At 47.9% G+C, this 27,525-nt stretch overlaps 1 protein-coding gene and 1 long non-coding RNA gene across 6 annotated transcripts in view; both read right to left on the reverse strand.

The window, feature by feature from the left end:
• The window catches only part of TACC1 (transforming acidic coiled-coil containing protein 1), a 129,359-nt gene extending 122,725 nt beyond the window's left edge, over positions 1-6,634 (reverse strand). The window contains exon 1 of one of the 5 annotated variants that reach the window (XM_055567044.1): positions 6,400-6,634. The gene's annotated coding sequence lies outside the window, so the exon portion shown is untranslated. The remainder of the gene's footprint in view (positions 1-6,399) is intronic. The other 4 variants (XM_055567041.1, XM_055567042.1, XM_055567043.1 and 1 more) reach the window with 4 other exon arrangements.
• Positions 6,635-25,918: 19,284 nt separating this feature from the next.
• The window catches only part of LOC129642998 (uncharacterized), a 52,690-nt gene continuing 51,083 nt past the window's right edge, over positions 25,919-27,525 (reverse strand). The window contains exon 10 of the long non-coding RNA XR_008709969.1: positions 25,919-27,064. This is a non-coding gene — a long non-coding RNA (uncharacterized LOC129642998). The remainder of the gene's footprint in view (positions 27,065-27,525) is intronic.

A 27,525-nucleotide genomic window follows, 5' to 3' on the forward strand; every position in this document is an offset into this window, starting at 1 on the left:
AAAAGGAAGCCCAAGGTTGGAAGAACAAGAAGGGGCTCTGGACAACCAACGGGGAGAGGCCAGCCCCTCAGCCGTCGGGGAGTCAGCGCTCGGGGGCAAGCCCGCCTGTCCTGAAAAAAACTCAAGGGGCCCCAGCCTTTGGGCTGGCTGGCCCAGCACAGAGGAGGCTGCCAGCCCCACGCAGCTGGTAATCATTAGCCAGAAAGCCAAACTGCGGAAAGTTCCAAAGGTCCTGACCAAGGAGCAGACACCAAACCTTCCCCTGCTGCCTTGGGGAATTCTGTTCTGTACTCTGGCTTCTTTTTCAACCACTCCTGTCTGCTTCTGTTTCATGGACCCTCCTTTTGAAGACAGAGGGTGAAGCCAGGAGACCCTCCAGGGCTGAAAGTGCAGAAAGTGTTACCTCCCCCAACCCCCATTCCCATATCTTGGGTGGGAGATACAACAGATTCCACTTTTGCCCCTAGCCCTGCGTGCGTGTTAAGTCGCTTCAGTCATGTCCGACTCTCTGCAGCCCTATGGACTGTAGCCCACCAGGCTCCTCTGTCCATGAGATTCTCCAGGCAAGAATACTGGAGTGGGCTGCCATTTCCTATTCCAGGGGATCTTCCCAAACCAGGGATCAAACCCGAACCTCTTGCACTGCAGGCGAATTCTTTACTGTCTGAGCCACCAGGGAAGCCCTAAGTAAAGGAGATGAGGGAGTGAAAGTCGTTCAGTCGTGTCTGGCTCTTTGCGACCCCATGGACTGTACAGTCCATGAATTTCTCCAGGCCAGAAAACTGGAGTGGGTAGCCCTTTCCTCCTCCAGGAGATCTTCCCAACCCAGGGATTGAACCCAGGTCTCCCGCATTGCAGGTGGATTCTTTACCAGCGGAGCCACAAGGGAAGCCCAAGAATACTGGAGTGGGTAGCCTATCCCTTCTCCAGAAGATCTTCCCAACCGAGGAATTGAACCAGGGTCTCCTGCATTGCAGGTGGATTTTTTACCAACTGAGTTATCAGGAAAGCCCAAGTAAAGGAGATTACCCTAAAAAAAAAAAAAAAAAACCTGCATCCAAAAGTTGCCCCACCCCTGGTAGTCTGACACCGTCTGCTGGCTGGCATTGCAGCTGCACTGGGCCTCTCCTGTCAGCCGCCTTTGCATCCTCTGACCTCTGCTCTCCATCTGCCTAAAAGGGCTGTGAGTAACTGCTTCCTCCATCCTTTTCCAAATACAGCCCTCCTCAGGCAGACAGAAAGGGCTAAAATCCAGGAGGATTCCATTTGCCATAAATGAATGTGAATCACAGTCGCTCAGTCGTGTTCGACTCTTGAGACCCCATGGACTGTGGCCCGCCAGGCTCCTCTGTCCATGGGGATTCTCCAGGCAAGAATACTGGAGTGAGTTGCCATTCCCTTCTCCAGGGGATCTTTCCAACCCAGGGATCAAACCCAGGTCACCCCCATTGCAGGCAGATTCTGAGCCACCAGGGAAGCAGAGTTAACCCCTCACAACCCACACCCAGACATCCCAAGTTAGAACTCCCACCCAGCGCTTAGCAGCTGTGTACTGTGCACATTATTTCCTTCTCCAAACCTCATTATCCTCATTTGTAAACTGGGGATAATTGTAGTACTGTTGACCCCTGAACACCATTGGGGGAGTTCAGGACCACCACCCTCCACAGAGTCAGCCCACCATATCCAAGATTCCGAATCCGTGGATTCAACCAGCCCCAGGTAGGGTAGTAACTGTGTGTATTTACTGAAAAAAACCCTCATATGTTTCCCTGATAGCTCAGTTGGTAAAGAATCCACCCGCAATGCAGGAGACCCCGGTTTGATTCCGGGGTTGGGAAGATCCCCTGGAGAACAGAAAGGCTACCCATTCCAGTATTCTGGCCTGGAGAATTTCATAGACTACAGTCCATGGAATTGCAAAAAGTCAGACACAATTGAGCGACTTTCATTTTCTTATAGGGACTTACAAAGCTCAAACCTGTGTTGCTTAAGGATCAACTGTACTCCCCTGATAGGGAGAGGTAGGGATTAAACAAGAGATGCTGGGTATGAAGCACTTAGTACAAAGCATAACTCATAGTAAGTGCTCAATAAATGGCAGTCCCCCAGTTTATTTCCTGTCTACTTTTACTTCCAGTAAGGGTAGGCAAACGGGTGCACGCTACTCTCAAAATCATTGCAAACTTAGTCTAGACTTAGGCAGTGCTCACAGATTTGTCCTCTGAGAAAGCCACAAAATTCTTTTGTAAGTCACGATCCCTTCCTGGGTTTTTTTTTTTTTTTTTTTCTTTTATCAGCTATATTTAGCTCTTAAATTTTATATCTCAGCTTGAAATCTTAAAGTCATCCTTCCAAAAGTACAAGTGGTTCAGCCAATGGCATTTACAAGCAAGCTGTTTTTTTGGTTCTTTTTTTTTTTTTCTCCAGAAGTAACAATAGGTCAGAGGTGAGACTGATTTCCATAACTCTAAAGATAAATAAGGTAAACTTCATTTAATCAAAGAATCCAATTTGGCAAGTCCAATTCTGAAGACTAGTTATTCCAGTTTTATTAAACTTCCAAGAGAACATTTAAGCTTTTTCTCGCAGGTTGTAAGCTGTCTCTCAGGGACCCTGGGTCTGGTAAACACTCTATCCCCACCCTCAGCTCACAATTGAAATTGTTGGTGTTGACTTTTTCAATCTCAAATACTAGCTACTTCTTCTTTCCAGCCTGCCACCCAACCACTTTACCTAAGCTTAATCCAAACTCTTTTACACATAATAACATATATATATTTTTTAAAGATTTTCTTGATGTGGACCATTTTTAAAGTCTTTACTGAATCTGTTACAATATTGCTTCTGTTCATGTTTTGGTTTTTTGGCCAAGAGGTGTGAGGGATCTTAGCTGCCTGACCAGGGATCAAACCCGCATTGGAAGGCGAAGTCTTAACCACTGATCCACCAGGGAAGTCTCTATAGGAACATATTGATTGAGTCCTTACTATGTGCCAGACACAGTTTTAAATGCTTTATGTGGACTAAGTCATTCTCTCATAACGTTATAATATAAGTACTATTATTATCATCTCTCTACACGAAATATTATTTTGGAAATTTGCATAAGAGGATCTAGCTGATCTGGGGCAGAGCAAGGATTTGAGGCCAGGGAGTCTGGTTACAGAGCTGGCTCTTGCCCACCGAACCGTATCCCCTCTCCTAAGAGAGGTGACATTTCCCAGGGACACAGTTTGCACAAGAATTCCGACTCTCCATGTTCACAGCAGCACCCTTCCTCTGTAGAATGTTCTGTCCTAGTCCCATTTCTCCCAGCCTATTCTCAGGGGGCATCCCTTACCAAAAACGAGAAAGAAACACCCTACTAACAACAATGTCCTTCTCACCTCTGTCAAAGGAGGCTGCAAAAATATTCAAGGCAGGGTGGCTCAGACTTGGGGGAGGGGCTCCAAGCCCAACCTCAGCGTTAACTGGCTGGGCACCCTTAGTCAAGTCACACCACATCTTCACCCACACATGCTCACCAGCAGAGCAGGGGAACAGGCAGAAACCGCCTTCCAGGGCTTTTGTGGGGACTGCATGAGCATATCTGCGCTCAGCACAGCGCTGGGCTCAATAAGGAAGCTGTCATCATTAAGGGAGATCAATAACAGCTATTATGAGTATTGATCGTACAGTCCATCACTGTGAGTAGAACCGAGAAGGGCACATTCCGAGCAGACTCAGAGAGAGCCCAGGTTGTCATATACGCTCTCTGGGGCCCTGTCACTTGTCCGTCCCTGAACCTGAGGACCAGCTACCTGAGACAGAAGGGGTCAGCCCCGAGCCTGCCTGGCACATGGCACCTGTGGGTTCCCCAGGGCAGAAGATGGTCATTAAGTAGAAGGTGATGCAGAGGCAAGTGAGAGCCCAGACAGGGCCAAACTGGAAACCCCTCCGTAAATCAACCCCACCCTGTAAGCAGTCATTTTCTCCCGAGACACAGCGTTACCTGTCCCAGGTTAGCAGTTCTGAACATTGATTTCAAAACTTGCTTTCCACTCGGCCCCTTAACACACAGTCAAGTGAAGACAGAGCTGCTTTGTCGGGAGAGGGAAGAGGAGGCTCCTGGAGCATCCAGTTGTTGAACTCCACCCCAGAGGGACCCCGTGTTCCTTCAAAAGGGCACCGAGGTCTTTAGACCACAGCTTGAGAAACATACTCCAAGAGAAACAAATGTATAGTTATCCCTTGGCTCCCCCTGCCCCCAGGACTGGTTCCAAGATGCTTGAGGGTACCAAAACCCACCCACGCTCAAGTCCTTTTCATAAAAGGGCATGCGTGCTCAGTCGCTTCAGTTGTGTCTGACTCTTTGCAACCCTATGGATTGTAGCCTACCAGGCTCCTCTGTCCATGGGATTCTCCAGATGAGAATACTGGAGTGGGTTGCCATGCTCTCCCCCAGGGGATCTTCCCTACCTAGGGATCAAACCCGTGTCTCTTATATCTCCTGCACTGGCAGGGAGGTTCTTTACCACTAGTGTCTCCTAGGAAGCCCATAAAATGGCACAGTACTTGCATATAACCTACATACATCCTCCCTTATCCTTTAAATCATCTCTCAAACCTAATACAAGAATGTAAATACAATCTAAATGTAAGCACAATCTAAATGCAAATAGGATCTAAATGCTATGCAAATAATCACATGCAAATTCAAGTTTTACTTTGGGGAACTTTCTGGAATTTTTTTGGACATGGCCTTCCGAGGTTGGTTGAACGCAGAACCTGTATACGATATGAACTTTGCTCTTAGTGAACTTAGAGTCTAGTGAGCTGGTGGCTACAGGTTTGCCCTGGCTGGTAAGTGAACTCCAGTGTTCCTCGTTTAGGGTACAAATCCTAACAAGGCACCGTTGCTACCTTCTACAGAGCCCTGAGGCTTTTCAGTTGCAAAAGTTTCCTCCGTGTTTATATTGCACAGGGTAGATAGGGGCTGGGAGGAGCATGCCTGTATCATTGACCTGCTTCAGTAAAATAATTTCTAAGATTAACTTATCTCTCACAACACCTCTGTCAGGTGGGGTTATTATTGTCTCATTTTGCAGATGAGGAAACTGAAGCTGAAGACATTTGAGTCTGAAGTCACCCAGCTAGACAATGCAGGACCCCAGAGTCAAACTCCATTCTGGTTTCAGAGGATGGCGGCCTGGACTCAGTACAGATTCCTCCTCTGCACTTACTATTTGTGTCTCCAGCCTCAGGGGATGATAATGATACCTGCCACCTTCAGAATGGTGCCTGGCACACAGCCAGCGCTCAACAAGAGTTAGTACCTGTCTCGGGATCACCAAATAATAGGTTATGGCTCATTTGTCCAATACACTCTCATTTATTTGGCTGGTTAGAATACTAGAGTGGGTAGCCTATCCCTTCTCCAGCAGATCTTCCTGATCCGGGAATCGAAACAGGGTTTCCTGCATTGCAGGCAGATTCTTTACCAACTGAGCTATCAGGCAAGCCCAGACAACAGTGCAAGGCAGTGTGTGGATAAGGAGCCAAATGCGTCCTGCAGAGAAGTAAAGGCCATAGGAGTTCACAGAAAGGGCATTTGAAATGCTTCACTTATTATTGCTTCATAAAATTTTGAGCACTCCTTGTGCAGAAGCCCTGCTGAGCTCACTGTGTCAGTCCAATGTCAGCATGTGCTGCCAAGGCCAGCCTTTCAGCCACCAGCTGGGGCATGTCCTTAACAAGCCACATGCCGCCTTCCGGGTAGACCAGTTAGCTCTACCACAGACAGACAGTCTCTAGGGACACCTGGGTTCTACCCATTAACACATGGCACTGGGGCTGTGTGCCACACCCCCATGCTGAGAAACAGCTCAAGGTGTGTGTCCCCAAGACAGCAGGTGGCAGGTGGTGGGGATGGGTGGGTGGGACGGGGGCATCAGGGGCCAGGAGGACACACGACCCGGGTCCTGGGAAACAGCCGGACCCCAGCTCATCAAGTCAAAAATGCCTTTTCCTTGTGCATCCACATGGTCCTTTCTCTCTGAATCTATTCAGACCCGAAGGTCTTTATGAATCTTCCCTGATATTCCAGGACTCCCCTCCCCATGCCCCCTCTCTCCAAGAAAAGAAAGCAAAAGAGAAAAGAAATCAGGGAATCCCCAGAATTCTGCCGTAGCACTTACCACACCAGGCAAACAACGGCGTGCTTCCAGAGACTCCACAATTAAAGTTAAATTTGGAAAGAAAGAGGGAAAAGAAAAGCTGACCTCCCCCGGAGTCCACTCACGCACCGCATACCCCTATCAGCCAGAAAACGCCCCCAGCCCGAGGCTTAAAGGTCAAGCCCTCGCTTTGCTCAATAAATGCCAAGTGAGCCCAGGGCGCCCAGCCCCCCGTTTCTACCTCGTGGCCAGTGGTCCCCGGTCGCTTCGCTCCCTCGGGCATCACCTGCTACGGCGGATCCAGCATCTCTGTTCGGGAAGCCGAGCGCCTCTGATGTGGGAGAGGTTCCGCGGAAGGAAGGGGAGGGCAGGCTGAGATCACTGACGTGGGGAGGGGTGGGTCTCCCGAAGCAAGCACTTGGTTCCAGGGGAAAGGATGTTTTGTAAGTTTTGGCTTGAATGTCCAGGGGCAGAACAGGAAGTGTGCACTAGGGCTGGGAGCCCAGGGTGCATCTCCGCAGCCTCCCTTTAGAGGGAGCTTCCTGGGGTCTCTCACTGCGGTCCGGTCTCGAATGCAAAGCTCCGTCTGAATCCTGGAGCTTTCTCCGCCTTACGCTTTCCTCCAGCACTTTTTTGTGTGTGTGTGCTTTTTTTTTTTCCTCCTTAATGGACCGTCAGCTTCGTTCCTGACATGCTGGAAAATTTTCCCTAGGCCTAAACTTGGCTCAGAAACACTCTCCCCTTGTGAGAGAATTTCTCCTGTTACACAGTTCAGATTGAAAAAAAAAAAAAAAAAAAAGGAGAGAGAGAGAGCTATTTGTTTTGCCAACTTTTGTACTGGGGACATTTTTGATGAATTTCCTCCCCTCTTTGAACCTCTGGATTCCAAGAAATATACACACCCACATCCCTCCTGCTTTTTTTTCCCTACCCCTCTAATGGAAAAATAACAAAAATAATAAAATTGGTGAAAGATGGCAGAGAAAATGTTCTTAGTTTGTGGGCTCCTGGGGTCCTTCCTGGGTCCGCCTTCTCTCACCCCCAAACACACTTTTGCCCACTGGCCACGTGTGTTGTGTGTCAAAGGGGAAGGTTAGTGATTGGCTTCCAAGCCCTCTCCTAGTTCTAGGTCTTTCTATGATGGAAGCCTAGGAATTGGCTATATTTCCTAAATGGAGACCAGTCTACTTCCTCAGCCCCTGCAAGGGATGAGGCTGGAAGATTCCTAGTTGTGATTCTTGGAGGTGCTGGGTGGGGGTGCGTGGGGCGAGAAGGCAGCCTAAGATTTAGCTGTCAACAGTTACCTGGAGGGTGTCATGTCTGTGAACTGTCAAACGCCACTACAAATTGGGATACTTCCTGCTAGAGCTGGAGATGGAAGAGACTCGGGTTTCGATCCCTGGATGGGAAAGATCCCCTGGAGGAGGCATGGCAACCCACTCCAGTGTTCTTGCCTGGAGAATCCCCATGGGCAAGAGGAGCCTGACGGGCTATAGTTCATGGGATCGCAAAGAGTCAGACACGACTGGAGTGACTTAGCATGCACACACGCACGAACCTTTATGTGCAACGTGGATGAACCTTGAATACATCATGCTAAAGTGAAAGAAGCCAAACACAAAAGACAACATACTATATGATTCCATTTATCCTGCAAGGTCAAGAATGGGCAAACCCCTAGAGACAGGAAGGAGATTAATGGTTGCCAAGGACTGGGGTGGTGATGGAACTGGGGGCTGGGAGGAGATAGTACAGGGTACAGAAGTACAGGGTTTTGGGGAGGGGGATGATAAAAATGTTCTCAAGCTGATTGTGGCAATTATCACACAACTGTGTAAATATACTAAAAATCACTGAATTGTACACTCTAAATAGGTGACTTTGCAGCATGTAAAGTATATCTAAATAAAGCTATTGCAAAAATAATACACATACCTGAAAAGATAACTATTTCTGTGTATTTTGTAACCTAACCCCAACTTCTTAAGTGCCATAGTTCGTGTATAGTTTCTTGTTTCCTTGACTAACTCATCTGAAGGTTTATTTTGAGAAATTCAAGACACTAAGAAAAGAAAAGAGGACATGGGAAACTCAAGGAAAGAGTCATTCCTTTTATTATTATTATTATTATTATTTATTTTTGGCTGCATCAGGTCTTAGTTGTGGCACACAGGATCTTCACTGCGGTGCGGGGGCATCTCTCTAGTTGTATGTGGTGCGTGGGCTCAATAGCCCACGGCATGTTGGATCTTAGCTCCCTGACCTGGGATTGAACTGTGTCCTCTGCATCGGAAGATGGATTCTTAACCACTGGACCACCATGGAGGTCCCAAGAATCATTTTCTTAGAGGAACACACTATTCTGCGTATTGCGATTCTTTAATAATCTTCCTTCTTTGGGGCACAAATATTCCCAAACTCTCTCTATCCTGCTCTCTACCAAACTGCATGTTAAGAAGGACTTTGAAAGTAAAACTACCTAAGATTTAGGAGCCTGGCAGCTCTGACTGTATGTGCATGTAATTAATGAACAAAATTTTGGGTGTTTTAAGCTAATGAAATACATTCATTCTCATTTTTCATCTCTCAAAAGTGACCAAACTCCTACTATATTCCAGGTAGCCCGAAATGTACAGGAGTTACGAGTCTGACAAAGGAAACAAGCAAAGAAGGCAGTGTTGTGGGCAGTTCCAGGTGCCCTAATAGAAGATACAGGTAAGATAAGGGCCCAGTGAAAGCAGAGAGTTTATGTCGTGGGGAATGGCTGGCGCGGCAAGTGTGATTTTAACCAGGCCTATGGAGTTGGTTCTGTAATCGATGGAAAGTCTGAAGCACGGGAGAGTGCTGAGTGAGAATGGTGAAAGTGGTCCAGAAATTTCTGGCAATTGGGTAAAAGAAGTTTCATTCTTATTATCATTCTTTTGTTTTGAAGGATAGATTACATAGAGGTAATTTATTAGCAGCTCCCTGGTCCCTGAAATATGGCTTGCAAGGTTACAGAGGGAAAAAAATTCCGCTGCCCTTTACAGAGGCCACCTCCACACCAATCAACCTCGCTCTCCGGGTCCATCGGATGTCGTTCTCAGATTTTTCCACTAGATGGCAGCATTGTTATTCCAGAAAGAAAACTCGCCAAACTTGGTTTCGGTATTGCTGCTGCTACTGCTAAGTCGCTTCAGTCGTGTCCGACTCTGTGCGACCCCACAGATGGCAGCCTATCAGGCTCCGCCGTCCCTGGGATTCTCCAGGCAAGAACACTGGAGTGGGTTGCTATTTCCTTCTCCAATGCATGAAAGTGAAAGTGAAGTCGCTCAGTAAGTGTCCGACTCTTCGTGACCCCATGGACTACAGCCTACCAGGCTCCTCCGTCCATGGTAAGGAAACGAGTCCTGAATATTCAGTAGGACTGATGCTGAAGCTGAAACTCCAATACTTTGGCCACGTGATGCGAAGAACTGACTCATTGGGAAAGACCCTAATGCTGAGAAAGATTGAAGGTGGGAAGAGAAGGGGATGACAGAGGATGAGATCGTTGGATGGCATCACCGACTCTATGGACATGAGTTTGAGTAAACTCTGGGAATTGGTGATGGACAGGGAAGCCTGGAGTGCTGCAGTCCATGGGGTCACAAAGAGTCAGACACGAAGGAGCGACTGAACTGACTGATTGCTGGGGCAGCTGAGAATCAGCAACGTCTGCCCTTTATCCCTTTTTGTATCAGGCAGCAGACCAGCAGAGGAGCCCAGAATGTGCCATGAAAAGAGCATGGGCTTTGGAGCTGGACGAAGTTGTGTCCTCACCCAGATCCCCCCTCTCTGAGTAGAGTTTGACTCTGGGAACCTCAGTTGCCTCCTCCAAAAAGCAAGGATTTCAGAGGTCCACACTCCCTTGTCCACATTCCAGACTCCGCACTCGGCAAACCAGAAGCGTTTCATAATTCACTTGGCAGCAAGACCTGACCTAAAGTGACCTGAGGTTACGTGTTTTTCTACGTAGTGTGAATATTCTTACACTTCCCGGCAGAAAGGGCTTATGTTGTTTGATGGCAAGGTGCTCCCCGGGTCCACTGGGAGCTTACTATTATAAAATGTATATTGTGCAGCGCTACCTTTCCATAATGTGAAATGAATCAGAATTCTGAAGCACACCTGACTTTTGGGTAAGAGACTGTGGATTTGCAGTATGGACTGCAAGGGTGTCGTGAGGATAAAAGTTGACGGCTTGTCTGAAGCATCTAACACACAAAACCCATGGGGCTCCTCTCTCTCCAACCCCAGCTAATCAAATTTGGGCCCTGGCCCATGAGAGAAAGGGGCGGTGGGGAACAAAGCAAAGAATCTCTACGGATGCGTTCACATCGTTCGTTCATATGACGAAGATACTGTAAGCACGTACTGACATGCTAGGTACCTTGTGATGAATAGGCTCCTGGTCTTCTGCTGAGCCTGTGCTTATCCTTGATACTCGCTCTGAAGATTTCCACTGGTTAAGCATCCCCGCCCCACACCCCTCCCCGCCCCCCACCCGCCCCCCGCCCCCCGCCCCCCGGAGGAGGAGGCATTTCTTGACCCTGGAGCGAATAGCCTGAAGGCCTGGGAATCTCACCTGCTTCGGATCGAAGCACCAGAGTCTAGAAGTGACAGTCCCTGGCCCCGCCCACCCCGCATCCCATGTCCCGCTCCCCCCTCCCCCGCCCCGCCTCCCGGCTCTGACCCCGGTGCTCCGTGGTATCAAGTACAGGAAATTTTTCAAATGTGTCAGGTTCTGCCTTCCTTCTTTGGCTTTGCGCGCTCTGTTCCCCTTTCCTAAAACCGCCTTCAACACTTTTCCCTTCTCTCCTGTTTAACTCGGAGAAGGAAATGGCAACCCACTCCAGTATTCTTGCCTAGAGAATTACATGGACAGAGGAACCTGATGAACTACAGTCCATGGGGTTGCACATAGCTGGACATGACTGAGCAACTGATCCCGTGTTTAACTCTCAGTAGCCCCTGACTGCAGCCCAGGGCTCAGTGTCTGCTGCCAGTCTTGGGCCATCCCCGGGGACCCTGGGCACGCTGCCACCACGGTTCCCAACCGAACGCACTGCATTGGAATCTTCGATGTCAGTGTCCCCCCATCGCCACCCTCCCCATCACACACAGAGGCGGGCAGCGCCTTGAGGACACTCTGTGTTCTTTTTTGTGTCCTGAGTACCGCTGAGCTTGCCACTCATATAAATGTTTCATTGAATGGTCGATTGAATGAATGGCAGTGGGGATGCCGCTGCTATATTTATGAAAGAACTCTGAGCTCTTGGGATTTATGATAAGGTTCTACAGAGCTGAAAATGGCCTGAATGTGCTGTCACTGCAAGAAATCTGAGACCTATTTTGAAGTCAGGTCCTGGCTCTGCGCAGCCCCTTGCTTCACCCCAGGAAGAGAGACTCGACTTGTGGGAAGCGCGCTGGGCTGTAAGTCCCAGCTTCTGGGCTCAGGGCTGACATCCACCACCAGCCGCCTGTGTGATCCTATCGAAACACAGCAGCCTCCCATGTCCTCTGCCTGCTTTTTGTCTATGGAAAAACTTTAGCTGAAGAATAAGTTTAATCAAAATGCTTAAATACAGAGACAAAGGAAATAGTCAGAGGAGACCAAATAATGCAGTCATTACGCATCGTCAAGGACCTTTAGTTCCTTCCCAAGGGCTATAGATCTTATTCTGAGCCATATCCTGTGAGCTGTCTCATAGATACTGAAACCCCACCAGGTGGAAAAGTTAACTCTATGATGATCAGACTATAGGCATGACATAAGCTGCTCCATCTTGCACAATTCCAAGAACTGGCCTCAAAGAAATGGAAACAAACCAACCCTGGAACTGAAGATTAACTGTACTTAAAACAATCAAAAGATGATGCTGGTCAGACCACTAATGACCAATTTCAAGACGACTGTCAGAGCTAACTGCTGTTGCTGTGTGCAGCCCCCTCCCTTTCTCTATAAAACCTGTTGCCCAGAGGGTGGAGTCAGCCTTTGGACAGTCATCCGCCCTCCCCCTGCTCCCACCTCAGTTGCTGGCATCCAAAATAAAGCCAACTGTCCACCAACATGGCCTCTTTATTGGCTTTTAAGCCATACCTCACTTTCAGTAACAGTACCAACCACCATCAAGTGGCAGCTTAGCCCCACTTTCTTTATCAGGACAACTAACAGAGCAGCTGTGCCCTAAGGTTCCTCCTCGTCCTGGTGGTCTGTGGCTTTGTTTTGAGTGCATAGCGCTGTGGGTTCATAGAAGAGCACACAGTGACATCTAATCTAGTCTTCTAGTTCTAACTGTAGTACGTCTGCGTGAATGTGCACCCCCTTTGGTGTAAAGTCTGGCACACACACATCTCCACGTTTACAGACTGACTCCTCTTCTGTCTTTAAAAAGTCTCCTCTTTAAATTTAAATACTTTGAGGTCCTACCTTGTCACCTTAAAATCATAGAATTTCAAAGTTAGGAAGGAATTCAGTGGCTAATAGTTCAGATGTGCTGTGCTTAGCCGCTCAGTCATGTCTGACTCTTTGCGGCCCCATGGACTGTAGCCCACCAGGCTCCTCTGTCCATGGGGATTTTCCAGGCGAGAATACTGGAGTGGGTTGCCATGCCCTCCTCCAGGGGATCTTCCCAACCCAGGGATCAAACCCAGGTCTCCCACATTTGCAGGTGAACTCTTTACTGTCTGAGTCACCAGGGAAGCCCATGAATACTGGAGTGGATAGCCTATCCCTTATCCAGGGGATCTTCCTGACCCAGGAATCAAACTGGGGTCTCCTGCATTACAGGCGGATTCTTTACCAGCTGAGCTACCAGGGAAGCCCAATTGTTCAGTTATCCTGTCAAAATCTAGCAGGGATGGTCAGGCTCCAACTGGCACCTGGGTCACAAACCCCAGAGATACCTGCAAGGCTGTTGATAGGAACAGAAATTACAATACTAAAATTTCCTCTAGCTTCTTGATTTCTCCTTTAGCATAAGCACTTCTACCTAAGCAGGACTTTTCTTCCAAACACAGTAAGTCTTCTACACGTGAACCAGTTCCATCCCACGAGTATATTGGTAAGTGACATTTGTTCATAAGTTCAATGAAGTTAGTCTAGGCACCCAACTAACACAATTGGCTGTATAACACTGTTTTACAATAGGTTTTTAATACTTTTAGCACAAATAATATGTAAAGACAAACACAAAAAAACAAACATTTTAAATCTAACATTACAGTACCTTAAAAAGTACAGCATACTTTTAAAAGTTAGTACAATACGGCAAAAAAAAAAGTTAATAAAAGTACAGTACAACAGCTGGCATCTAGGTTGGCATTGCGTGAACAGGCAAGAAGAGTTATTGACTGACTGGAGAAGGGAGGGGAGGTGGGAGATGGTGGAGCTGAAGGACTGTCAACAACAGGGGTCAAAGGACAAGCTGCAGTGTCACTCAGGCCTGACATTGATGGAACACGCATTCAGATCTTTGAAAGTTTGAAACTTGAAGGTTCGTATGTAGGGGACTCACTGTACAAGGTCTTCTCCACGTTCTCATTCTGCTTTCTAGGTTCCCTCCACTATACACCAGTTGCTCAAACCAAAGCCCTAGAAATCATTCCCTCTTTCCCTACCCCAACACTCAATTCATCAGTAATTCTGTATTTGATTTCCTTCAAATGACCAGTTCATCACCTCCATTCCCGACACCCAAGTCAAAGGCACTCTTGTTTGCTGGGACTAATGCAGCAGCTTGACAGTCAGGTCTCCGCCTCTCCTCTGGTTCCCCAGATGTCACTCTCTGCACAGCAGCCAGAACCATCTTCTCCAGCCTAACACCCGCGCCTGGTTTCTCAGGATAGGGAGATTTAAACCCCTAACCATGTCACAAGGCCCGGCCCACGCTTCCAACCTCAACTACCGAGGCTGGGCCACACCAATACACCAAATGCTTTGCTGTTTCAGGACCTTTGACTGTGTTATTGCCTCCTTGCCCACAGGCTCACCTCTAACATTCAAGAGGCCCAGGAAGAGACTACAAATGGAGGCCCCCACACACCACTAAAACTCTAACATAAGGTATGCTCTGTCCTCTTACCGTGACAAATGCCTTTCTAATGGCAAAATGGAAAAATATGCATAAACTTATGGTTTTTATGACTGTATGTTAGTAAAATACAAAACAAAATTGAATCTAATTATTATTGTGCATATTTGAGGAGTCTGTGGGTTGGCGGGTGGCATTAGAATGAGCGACAGAGACATACATTATTCATAACTTATATGTTTACTTCACAGAAATTCATTGTTTTCCTTTAAAGTGAAATCACTAATAAAATCATCTTTGAATAATTTGTATTCTATTGAGATGAATGATCTAAAAGACTTTAAATGCTATTGTCCTCAGAGGTACAAAATCTGAATATATTGTCATTAAAAATGTAACTGAAAGTTAAGTGTACACAATGAAAAGTTAAAATGTTCTCACTTATGCTTTCAAGAAGTTATTTTCCTCAAACATTCAAAATTATTTAAGATGACATAAATACATATTATAGTTGGCAGGTATAACCATTTTAACTTAGAATTATTTAAATAAAGCTGAAGAACTTTGGAGAAGTATTTACCAAAGTTGTATTAATTTTTTAAAAATGTCCATCATTTATTTTGCTGAGTCTTTTTGCTGTGAGGGCTTTTCTCCAGTTATGATGAGTCAGGGCTACTCTTTGTTAAAGTGCACAAGCTTCTCGTGTTGTGGAACATGGGCTCAAGAGCACAGGCTCAGTAGCTATGGTGCATGGGCTTACTTGCTCCGAGGTATATAGGATCTTCCCGGACCAGGGATCGAAACCGTGTCTCCTGCGTTGGCCGGTGGATTCTTTAGCACTGAGCCACCAAGGAAGCCTTAAATATTCTTAATTTTTAAAATTCTTCTTTGATGAGTCTTGCATGTCCATGTCGTTGTCAAGGAAAATAATTGGTATGCATCAGGCATCTAACCTTTAGACCAACCTACATGCAACTTTAAGAGAAAATGAATTATTAACATTGCATCATGGGCATCTCCAGAACACAAAGAAACACCGAAAAAAAAAAAAGGATGTTAGGAATTCTGGGAAACAATTCTTTAGGCAGTATTCTTTGCACTGATGCCATCTGAGAAGAGTTTAACCAATTAGCTCATTAGTTCATTGTTCTTTCCCTCTCTTAAGTGGCCCCCGCCTCTCATGACAGCAGAGTGGAAAAGCATTTCCCTGGTGTCCAAACAGTAAAGTAGTGAGGATGCCCAGAGTCCTCTTCACACAGGGCCCAGAGACTGCCATGTGCCTTGGTCCAAGGGTAGTTCTGTTCATAAGGGCACTTTCTTCTCTGTTCCTTTCTTGACCACCTGGATTAACTGAAGCAGTGCCCACCTCCCAGCCCCAGTCTTACTCTATGCCATCATCCTAAATGCATTTCCCCGCAGCCATGGACACCAGCTGGTAGAACAATTTTACCTTATTTATTGATAGTTTATTATTCGTCTCCCCCAACCATGGACTTAGTCATGTCTACTTTACATTTTCAGCTTTTACAGGAGAGCGTGGTACGTGACAGGCCTTCAGTAACTACTGTTAGTAACTGAGCATCTCTGACCTTATATGGTAAAGAATCTGCCTGCAATGCTGGAGACCCAAGTTCGATCTCTGTGTGGGAAAGACCCCCTGGAGAAAGGAATGGTACCCACTCCTTTATTCTTGCCTGGAGATTTTCATGGATAGAGGGACCTGGCTGCTTATAAACCTATGGGGTCACAGAGAGCCCCTAACACTTTCACTTTTACTTTTTATGGGCTTCCCAGGTGGCGCTAGTGGTAAAGAACCCGCCTGCCAATGCAGGAGACATATGAGACTCAGATTCAATCCTGGGTCGGGAAGATCCCCTGGAGGAGGGCATGGCAACCCACTCCAGTGTTCCTGCCTGGAGAATCCCATGGACGGAGGAACCTGGCAGGCTACAGTCCATGGGGTCACGAAGAGCCGGACACAACTGAAGCGACTTAGCAGGCATGCACGACCTTATAATCCTAGAGTTACCATACAGCATATGTTTATTTATGTGCTATGTTCTTGCCTCCGCAGTACCGGCTCATCCAAGCTGTTGTGAGATGCCTGGAACCAACTAGGTACAAAGGGCATGACTGGGGCTAAGAGAGGTTAGGAGGTTTGTCAGTCTGAGCAAGTGATAAAGCCTGAAACCAGTCTCCTAACCATAAAATTAGGGTTTGGGGGGCTTCCCTGGTGACTCAGTGATAAAGAATATGCCTGTCAATGCAGGAGACATGAGTTCGATCCCTGGTCCAGGAAGATCCCACAAGCACCAGTCCATCACAACTATTGAGCCTGTGCTCTACTACTGAAGCCTCTATATTCTGGAGTCCATGCTCCACAATAAGAGAAGCCACCACAATGAGAAGCCCGCAGACCTCAACGAAGAGTAGTCCCCACTCCCTGCAGGTGGGGAAAAGCCCACGCAGCAGCGAAGTACGGTCAAAAATAAATAAATAATAAATTTTAAAAATTGGGGTTCTTTACCGGATGCCTTTGGGCTTCCCCGGTGGCTCAGCGGTAAAGAATCGGCCTGCAATGCAGGAGCCACGGGAGACACGGGCTCTGTCCCTGGGTCGGGAAGATCCCCTGGAGGAGGAATGGCTACCCAGTCCCGTCTTCTTGCCTGGAGAATCCCCATGGACACAGGAGCCTGGGGGGCTATAGTCCGTGGGGTTGCAGAGTCAGACATGGCTGAAGCGACTTAGCATGCATGCACACACCCGATGCCATTAAAGTGAGTAAGGGGCTTCCTGAGGTTTTACCCCATTGCCTGGAAACCGTCCTCACAGTGGGCAGCTCCATGCATTTCTTCCCCTAGAGGGCAGTGGCGGTACACATATGGACCTCTGACCCATTTGGTCCGTGGAAGGTGGCGATGGGTGCCCATATCTTCACCTAGATTTTATTATTATTAAAGTATTTATTCATTTGACTGTGCTTAAATGAAACTAAGACTGGTCTTAGTTGCAGCACACGGGGCTATTCGATCTTAGTTGTGGCATATGGGATCTTTACTTGCAGCAAGCAGGATCTAGTTCCCTGACCAGGGATGGAACCTGCCCCGTGGTCACAACCCAATCCCCGCTACACACACACACACACACACACACACACACAGAGTTGTGACCATTTAAAATACACACACACAGGAGTTGTGACGATTGAAAACGTGTACAGGACATCAATAAATGACTCCAGGAAGGGTGGGGGCGGAATCACCCTCTCACCCGAGTCCGCCACACTGTTTGTAAAAACCAAGAACCCAAACTGCCCTGGAGTCCAGCTGCAAACAGAGACCGCTGAGAAATTCACACACGTTCTCAGCACAGGATCTGGTGATTTCCATGTAAGTGTTTCTTCCAGCCACATTTACTTTTTTTTATCATCTCCAAATGGCAATCTTTTGCAAATTAAGTGGTGTTTATCCTTCTGGCTATGAACTCGAAAAGGAGTGCAGGGGATTTTTTTTTTTTTTTCCTCTGCCTGCACAGTTCTCAGTCCCGGGGACTCATTTCTCTCTCTTTTATTGTTGTTTTTCTTCACTCAGCCTCCCACCACCAGACAGGCTTAATGACTGCAATCATCACATCGCAGGGCAGAGTGGTAGGCAGCCACCCCCGCAACGGGGAGTCAGACGGTTCCTCTGAGCCCGGGTTTCTTTTGTTTTCTCAGGCAGACTGCAGTTTTGTCTCTTGGCTTTCCCTGAATGAAGAGAATCTTAAAACATCGTGGGGCTGCAAACAGCTTGTGGAAGGAGCGGTAAACAGGAAGTCAACAGCAGAGGAAAAATAAAAGTGATCGTTCAATTAGGCTGTTAGAACGACTTGCCTCCTGCTCCCCACAGCTCCGCTCCCCCAGCCCCAGGCACCTTTGGGGAAAGCTGAACTGTATTAATCAGGCCAGGCATCCAGGCCTCGGAGCAGAGCTGCAGGGAGGCCTGCTGGGAGCCAGCCAGGGCCGAGAGAGCCAAAGATCTTCCCGGAGAGGCAGAACAATGTGGCCCACATGCCTGCCGCGCAGATCATCACAGCCAGGCTGCAGGACTTGCAGGGCGGTTTTTCATCCTTCCCTGGAGGGGGATAAAAGGCCACACTGTGAGCAGAGGGTACAGTCCTTCTGGTGTTCCCGCCCCACCTCTGGCTGCTAGAATTTCCCATCCAGCAGGAGACAGCCCACGATGCTCTCCAGACCGGCGGGCCCTGGAATCCGCACGGTGCCCCGGAGTCCACAACTTGGGACCCTGGCTGCCCCTCCCAGTCACCACCCAGCACCAGTGCCCTGACCCCAAGGTGCTGCTCCAGAATCATGGCCACGCTGGTTTAGACCCTGATTCATCCAGCCTGGGAGCCTTTCCTGAAAACAGCATCACAGAACTAGGGGGATGGTATAATGACTTCTTTGCTGTCAGTTGGATGCCTCCCGAAAGTGATAGAGAAAAAGAGAGATGGAGAGATACATGGTTCCTCGTGAAATGAGACCCCAGGTTATGCAGGCAGAGATTTTTCTAAAAAGGGATATCAGTTCAGTACCATCACTAAGTTGTGTCCAACCCCTTGGGCTGCAGCATGCCAGGCTTCCCTGTCCTTCACTGTCTCCAGGAGTTTGCTTATGTCCATTGAGTCGGTGATGCCATCTAACCATCGCATCCTCTGTCGTCCCCTTCCCCTTCTGTCTTCAATCTTTCCCAGCATCAGGGTCTTTTCCAATGAATCGGTTCTTCTCACCAGGTGACCAAAGTATTGGAGCTTCAGCTTCAGCATCAGTCCTTCCAGAGAATATTCAGGACTGATTTCCTTTAGGATGGACTGGTTTGATCTCCTTGCAGTCCAAGGGACTCTAAAGAGTCTTCTCTAGCACCACAATTCAAAAGCATCAGTTCTTTGGTGCTCAGCCTTCTCTATGGTCCAACTCTCACATCCGTACATGCCTATGGCAAAACCCACAGCTTTGACTCTGCAGACCTTTGTCAGCAAAGTGATGGGGCAGTATTAAACTACTTTGAGATCAGAAGGCCAAGAACCATATTCTAAGGCCAGTTTCTAAGGCTACCTGGAAGAGGCATGGTACCCAACGTTTAGAGAGCTCTGTGATGAAAAAGTAACTCCCTCTCCAGTCAAAATTCCTTTGATTCATTCATTTCCCCACAGATCACTATACAAATCCAAACACAGAACTAGCTCAGGCTGTGCCACCATACAAAGGTGCGACTGTGGATGGGGGGGACAATTTTCAAGGAGGCCCTGAGAAGACTCATATCAGGCAGGATGTCCAACAACGGGAGGATGGCAGAGTCTGACCCCAGGGTTCCTGGACTAGTGTCTTAAGCAAGTTGTTGTCCGAGAGTCGACACCCTACTGACTACGTGGAATTGTTAGGGATCCTGGCCTGGGAAGGTGATTGGTCTCCAGCTTCTGGTTAAGCAAAGCTTCTCATCTTCCTGGAAACACTGCTGCTGCCTGGGCCCCGGGCTACAGGACCACTTACAGGAAGCAGTCACGACCGCTGCCCTCCCCGCCACTGCCAAGGGGAGGACCCCAAGGCGGAGGTCTCAGAACCTTCTCCCAACACTCAGACACATCAATTACATCAGCCTTTGCGTGATTCCCCACCTTTCCTATAAGAGTCCCAGTGGGAGCTGGGCAATCATGAATACCTAACTTTTCAATAACTTGGAGGTTTATAGGGTAAACATGGATGCAAACGCTGCAGGGGTGGGGAGGGCCTCTTCAGCATAACTCCCATTTCTCAGATGAGTAAAGTGCAAAGACTGGACCTCACCAGTCATCACGGGGAATTAGTGAATCCATAAGAGCCTCTGCTGTGTGTTGGGGCCACGTTCAGTCCTGTGGGCATGAGAGAAGCCAAACCATGGTCAGGGCTTCTGTGAGGCTGCATCCTAGTTCGACCCACAGAACTAACAAACTGAAAACCTGAGATGGCATAAGGCCACCTGATCGTTCTGGCCCTCAGTCAGCTCCAGCCGGAACATTTGTGTAGCAGAGCTTTGGCACTTTGTTAAATAATACCTCACATTGTCATTTAATCTGTCATAAAGTACCCATTAGGTTATAAACTCCCCCAGGGTGGGAAGCACAGCTTATTCTTCATAGGGGTTCATCACACACACACACACACACACACACACACGCACGGTGCTCATTATGCTGTTCCTGAATGCTCCAGTAAGTGTAATTGTGTGAAACAGAAAATAATTGCAACAAGAGTAATCTGGGTAAGTAAGAGAGCAATCTGGGTGGCCCGGGCAGTTGGAGGAGGGAGGTTTCACTGGACATGCAAGAGGCAATTGACATACTGTGGTTCCCTTTTTTTCCTTTTGAAAGTAGTGATTAAAGATAACATTAGGAAATACATACATATTAGGAAACATGTACATATTCATTATAGAAAATTTGTCAAATAAAATGAAGAAAATGCAAATCACAGGTAATTTGACTCATAAATTTGATTCATAAACATGCAGAATACATAATTACAAACTGTAATAAGTGCTATGAAGGAAGAAATAAATAAGAAAGTGAGTAGTGGAGGACTTCATCTAGAACACAGGAGGCCCCTCCAGGGATGTGATATTTAAGCTGAGACCTGGGCGTGAGCAAGGTTTAGACAGGTGAAGAAAGGGAGGAACAAGATTACAGGATACATTTTTTTTAAAAGGTAAATTATGACTCTGTAGAACTATTCAATCAATGTGTATCAAAGATTTTATTTAACTCATAAAGTAATGAAAGAACCAGTAAGATATTACAACTGGCCCAAAGGAGACTTCAAAGAACCACACTGATCAATCGGGAATGTTGAAATGAAATACAAATATTCAGATGTCAAATTGGGTACAAGAAAATTAGCTGTCTCTCCCTTGGACAGCATCAGCAACTCAATGGACATGAACTTGAGCAAACTCTGGGAGATAGTGGAGGACAGGAAAACCTGTCATGCTGTGGTCTATGGGGTCAGAAAGAGTCGGACATGACTCAGCCACTGAACAACAACCACCCCTGGACAGAATTCACTGGTATATGGAAAATAATCATTTGCATTATTCTCAGTTATCTACTGGTCCCATCACTTCATGGGAAATAGATGGGGAAACAGTGGAAACAGTGTCAGACTTTATTTTTGGGGGCTCCAAAATCACTGCAGATGGTGACTGCAGCCATGAAATTAAAAGACGCTTATTCCTTGGAAGGAAAGTTATGACCAACCTAGATAGCATATTCAAAAGCAGAGACATTACTTTGCCAACAAAGGTCCATCTAGTCAAGGCTATGGTTTTTCCAGTGATCATGTATGGATGCGAGAGATGGACTGTGAAGAAAGCTGAATGACGAAGAATTGATGCTTTTGAACTGTGGTGTTGGAGAAGACTCTTGAGTGTTCCTTGGACTGCAAGGAGATCAACCAGTCCATTCTAAAGGAGATCAGTCCTGGGTGTTCTTTGGAAGGAATGATGCTAAAGCTGAAACTCCAGTACTTTGGCCACCTCATGAGAAGAGTTGACTCACTGGAAAAGACTCTGATGCTGGGAGGGATTGGGGGCAGGAGGAGAAGGGGACGCCAGAGGATGAGGTGGCTGCACGGCATCACCGACTCGATGGACGTGAGTTTGAGTGAACTCCGGGAGTTGGTGATGGACAGGGAGGCCTGGCGTGCTGCGATTCATGGGAATACACAGAGTCAGACACGACTGAGCGACTGAACTGAACTGAACTGAACAGTTATCTACAATTTATAGGCTTGTAAACTAGCTCTGAAAAAAGGTAAGATATAGATAACCAGGATGAGCAAACTAGTTAAGATATCCATAATTGCCCCCACCCCATGCACACCATTTCAAAGTGTTTCCCAGTTTTCCTGACATGTGCAAATGCCCTGGGGAAGGAAAGAATTTAACAGAACTGAAAAAAGGATGTTACTGGAATGTAATGAGCAGCAGAGTGGGTTGAGACGGAGGTCATGGTGTACGATCCAGATTGTAGCCTGTGTTTTTCACTTAACAACATAGGATAAACATTTCTGTTATCGCTGAACATCCTTTTGAAGCATGGTTTTTAACGGCTACACTGTGTTCCCCAGCGATGGATTCACTGCAACGTCTTCACTAACCCCCACACCTCCTTCGTCCATTTAACTGGTTTAATTTAATATTCTTGTTCATGAATCTTTGTTTTCACACATCTTCAATAATTTCCTTAGGATACATTTCTGGACATAGAATCTCCAGATCAAAGATGATTTTAAAGGTGTTGATTCATGAAAATTGCTTTCCAATGAGATGTTTTAGGGAAATACTGAGCCCTGGAGAGGTGGAGGCTCTGAAATTAGCTAGAAGACCAGTGTAAGGAGGAGGGGTGAGGTGGAAAGGGTCTGACCTAGACAGAGAGTGGGGGTGGAGGGGAGGTCTGACGTGGGAGGCACTGAGAGCCTGGGTGTGTAGAGACCAAGGAGAGCAGGAGCAGATGACTCCAAGGCTTTGGGGTTGTTTTTGCCATAGACACAGGTTGGAGATGGGCATTTTAGAGGAGAAGCAAATTTGAAGGAAGAAGACACATTTATTTTTGGACACACAGGGTGTGGCACGGACTTCCCAGGGGTCTCTGTGGTAAAGAATCCGCCTGCAATGCAAGAGCTGCAGGAGATGCTGGTTCAATCCGTGGGTCAGGAAGAGCCCCTGGAGGAGGGCATGACAACCTACTCTAGTACTCTTGGCTGGAGAATCCCGAAGACAGAGGAGCCTGGTGGGCTACAGTCCATGGGGTTGCAAAGAGTCAGACACAACTGAGCATGACTGTAGCCCACCAGGCTCCTCAGTCTGTGAGGTTCTCCAGGCAAGAATACTGGAGTGGGTTGCCATTTCCAGGGGGTCTCCAGGTCATCTTCCTGACCCAGGGACTGAACCAGCGTCTCCTGTGGCTCCTGCATTGCAAGTGGATACTTTACCACTGCACCACCTGGGCTACAGTCTGTCCATGGGGTTGCAAAAAGAGTCAGACATGACTTAGCAACTAAACAGCAACAACAAGAGGGTGAGGTAACCGTGGAGCGTGGAGGATGGTGGGGCAAAGTCTGGGCTGGAGAGGTGAGTTTGGGAGCCCTACAGAGACCATCTGGTTACAACCGGCAAACAGGAGATGGGGAGGAGACCCTGCAAAATCCACACACGGGGGTGTGGGGTGGAGGGGGTGGTGGTGGAGACACAGGACGCAGCAAATGATCAGGTGGGCCGGAGAGAGAGAGGGAGGAAGGTGAGGAGGCCTGCCTGGGAGGCAGACCATTCACTACGTCCAGTATCGCCAGTGAGGTCAGAAAGGACAAGGACCACGGGGGAGGAAACACACTGTGTTTGGCCAGCAGACAGTCACAGTGACCTTGAAGACATGTTTCATAGAATTGTGGGGGCGGGAGTCAGCAGTTAAGGGAAGAGGAGACAGAGCCGCGAGTGTGGCCACAGAAGTGGAGGGTTTTGGCAGCAAAAGGAACAGGAAAGTCTGGAAATTAGCTCGAAAGGAGTTGCGTCCAGCATGATTTGGGGAGCCTGTGTCTTGTCTGTATTCCAACCCAGCGTCTTCCGGCCACCGCTCCACACCCCTGGCCGCAATTTCCTCCGCTTATTTTTCCATCCCCAGTATTTCTTCAACCACAGAGAACAGATGTGGCTTCGTATGATGAGCACGTAACACAGAGCTGGGGCACATAGTAAGTGCTCAGTAAGTGTTGGCAATTCTTCATTGTTGTTATTACTCATGGGCCCTTAGGAGAAAGATAGGCAAATGAAAGGGAAGAAAAGAGCACCAGGGAGGGGTGCGAGTGCGGCTGCGGTTAAGGACGGGGCAACATCTGTACCAGGGCATCTTTAGAAACATAATAGACCCTTTTTCTTTTTTCCAAGATTTCCTGTTGACTTAATCCTAGATACACTGTGTCTATATAAGATGTCCTAAGGAGCCTGCATTTCGTCCGTTTGCGTGTAGCTTTGAGATCCTTCTCAAGGATCTCTTTCTGCATCGCATTCATGGCCTTGGGGCCAGGATGCATCCTAGGTCTGGTCCTTCCCCTGGGAACCTTGGAAGAGAACAAAGGACAATTCCTCCTCAAGGGATGAAATTTGGGAAGAGAACCTGCAGAGCGAAAATAACCAAATGCCTGATGTGTGCGAAACTTGCAAACACAAGCCAGGGAGAGAGGAGCCCAGAAGCCCAAACCTTCGGGCTGGACGGAGGGAAATTGCAGCTTGTCATCGACAGGGAGGACCTGAGGAGGACCAAAGGCCCGGAGGGTCCTATTTGCCTGGAGGTGAAGGAACCACGTGGGCTGAGGAGCAGGGGGCCAGGCCCTGCTTTTCCCGTAGCAAGAGGGCAGGGTCGATCCACACTGCAGCAGGGCTGTGCAGAGAAGATGCACTTCGTTATTTTGTCTAGAACTCTGTTGGTCTTCCCTGAGCCCTCTTCACCCACTGATTAGAAGGGGAAAGGAACTAAAGGTCCAACTTCATTTAAAGCTTCAGTAACTTAAACGGTCCCTTTGGGTAGAGTCTGGTGTCTCACAGATAAAAATGGGCCTCCTCGTCCTTCTCACCCTAAGGTAGCCTCTGGGACGCAGAGGAAGAGATGTGTGTGGCTTACCCAAGGGAGAGCCTGAGATAACACCCTTAGCATCCCCCGGAGGTCCAGTGAGCTTTCCTGTCTTTTCCTTGTTGCTCCTTGGCCTTCTCAGGTGAAGCAAGTGCTGCTTCATATGCAACCTGGCCACTCTCAGCTTGACTGGAGCTCTGAGCACTTCCAAATTTGACCCATATTGATTCCCAAGTTGACCCGGCTCTCCTGTGTCTGCATGCCTCTCAGAGGACCATCTGTGGCTGCCATGAAGTCCCAGTGCCTGGATTTCACCCTGCAGCCTGGCTACAGAGTCCCCCTTCCCAGTGATAATTCAAGACTCTCTCCCAGCAATCTCTTTTCAGTAGCCTGGCCGTTACAAAAGCTGACTGTCTCGTTGCTTGGTTTTATAACTGGGCTAAATGTCAGCCCAGGGGGAAAAAAATCGGCTCTGAAGGCTACCCTTAATCATGAGAAATGAGGCCCTGAATTCCTCTGCATTGACTGGGGCTTTGGACCAAAGTGTTTGAACTGACCAGTCGTCCTGGCATCCAGTGGAGATGGCTGCCCCACCCCCCCTACTCAGTCCTGTAAACCTGCAAGGTCTTTTATTTCAAGCCCTCTCAACTCTGCTCTCAATGAGGACGGAAAGTGTTGCATGTGGAAATTGCCTAGGCGACTGGGGGAAACATGCCAAAAGAGAAACTTTCCAGTTCTTAGCTTTCAAAGTGTGCACTGTGCCATAAGTCATGAGGTAATACGGATGCTCTGAATGGGGGCGCCACCGCCAATGAAAGCAGAGGCTTGACAGTCAGCAAATACAGTTCTAGTCACTAAGCAGAAGCAAAAGAATTGCCAAGAAAGAGCAAAAGAACGGGCACCTTAGGCATCGAAGCAGCATGAGATGGAGGGAAGTCTGCCCTTAACTTCACTTTGTTTAGGAGGAGAAAATGGTCTTGAAAGTGCTCCCGGAGCAGCAGTCTTCGTGTAAACAGATGCCCCCCACCCCCCACTGCCATGGAAATCGATAAAACTCAGATTTTTTTTTTTTTTTACAGATTTGTACTGAAAACCATTGCTGGCCAAGGAACCTCAAATCTCAGAAGTCTCCGACCGGGCAGTAAGCTTATAAACAATCATTTAGCAAGATCTGAGGTAAAAATGGCAACCCACTCCAGTACTCTTGCCTGGAAAATCCCATGGGCGGAGGAGCCTGGTGAGCTGCAGTCCATGGGGTCCCTGGGGGTCGGACACGACTGAGCGACTTCACTTTCACTTTTCACTTTCATGCATTGGAGAAGGCAATGGCAACCCACTCCGGTGTTCTTGCCTGGAGAATCCCAGGGACGGTGGAGCCTGGTGGGCTGCCGTCTCTGGGGTCGCACAGAGTTGGACGTGACTGGAGTGACTTAGCAGCAGCAGCAGCAGCAGAGGTCAAAATGACAGATGAAGATGGCTGTCTTTTCTTTATGTACATCAAGAGATGAGGTCAGACAGGACTCAGTGCGTGGAGATGTGATCGTCTGGTGAAGTTTTTAGCAGTTTTTAACCTGTAGAGGCCAGCCTCAGGAACAAGCAAACTGGATCTTCTAGACTGGTTGTTCCTCCTAAGTATCTAATGCCCTTGCCTTGACCCCTTCTTCCCCTCTCTGCCCCCAAGATCACAGTTCCTGGAGGGTAATGATTTAATGGATTTGTTAGTCTTTTCCCTCAATCACTCTACCTTTTCTCCATATTTTCATTTCATTTATTTATTTTAATTTTTTGGCTGTGCTGGGTCTTCCTTGTTGCTCATGGGCTTTCTCTACCTGTGGCGAGCAGGGGTTCTTTGTAATTGAGGTGCGCGGGCTTCTCATTGCAGTGCCTTCTCTCATTGTAGAGCACCAGCTCTGGAGTGCGGGCTCAGTAGTTGTGGCTCTCAGGGATTAGGCATCCCACAGCACGTAGAATCTTCCCAGACCAGAGATGGGACCCACGTCCTGCCCTGGCAGGCGAACTCCCAACCTCTGGACTGCCAGGGAAGTCCCCCATGTTTGCATTTTATGAAGGTCTTTTGGAGATAATGATACTTCTAGGGGAACTCCCTGGTGGTCTAGCAGTTAGGACTTCGAGCTTCCAGAGCTTCCAGCGCAGGGGGCACAGATTCTATCCCCGGTCCAGGAACTAAGATTCCATCTGCCATGCAGCACAGCTGCCTCCCTGCAAAACAAAAGCAAAACAAATAATACAACTAAAAGAGTTGTCTGAATTGTGGGAATTTTAGGCAGTAACCTGGTGGGCTTAGGGTGAGTGGGGTGAAGAGAGAGGGGAAGCATTTTAAGAGTTGGTGAAAGTGAAAGTCACTCAGTTGTGTCCAGCTCTTTGCGACCCCACGGACTAACCAGTCCATGGAATTCTCCAGGCCAGAATACTGAAGTGGGTAGCCTATCCCTTCTCCAGGGGATCTTCCCAACCCAGGGGTCAAACCCAGGTCTCCTGCATTGTGGGTAGATTCTTTACCAGAGGAGCCACCAGGGAAGCCCAAGAACACTGGAGTGGGTAGCCTATCCCTTCTCCAGCAGATCTTCCCGACCTAGGGATCGAACCGGAGTCTCCTGCATTGCAGGTGGATTCTTTACCAATTGAGCTATCAGGGAAGCCCGTGAGAGTTGGTACATTTC

This window comes from Bubalus kerabau, chromosome 2, assembly GCF_029407905.1.
Source record: "Bubalus kerabau isolate K-KA32 ecotype Philippines breed swamp buffalo chromosome 2, PCC_UOA_SB_1v2, whole genome shotgun sequence".
NCBI lineage: Eukaryota > Metazoa > Chordata > Mammalia > Artiodactyla > Bovidae > Bubalus > Bubalus kerabau.